The following is a 361-nucleotide window of genomic DNA, read 5'->3' on the forward strand; positions in this document are numbered from 1 at the left end:
TATTGGGGTGTATATGGGGTGTGTGAGAATTGGGGTGGTTGCAGGTCCATGGAGCTTCTCCCCCCCCTCTGCTCTGCCCTGCTCACACCACAGCTGCAATGTTGGGTCCAGCTCTGGGCCCTCAGCTCCACAAGGACAGGAACTGCTTGAAAGAGTCCAGCAGGGCCACAGAGATGAGGAGCAGACCCAGCAGCCATGGGGAGCCAGTGGCCTTGCCGTGTTTCCTCACCATCCAAGCGCTATCACTTGGAGAAGTGACCACTGGGGAGCATCTCCTGCTGCGGAGCGGCTGAGGGAGCTGGGGCTCTTGAGCTTGGAGCAGAGGAGCCTGAGGGGTGCCCTCATTCCTGGGGATCCATTT

This window comes from Mesitornis unicolor, unplaced genomic scaffold (assembly GCF_000695765.1).
Source record: "Mesitornis unicolor isolate BGI_N332 unplaced genomic scaffold, ASM69576v1 scaffold22479, whole genome shotgun sequence".
In the NCBI taxonomy this organism is placed as follows: domain Eukaryota; kingdom Metazoa; phylum Chordata; class Aves; order Mesitornithiformes; family Mesitornithidae; genus Mesitornis; species Mesitornis unicolor.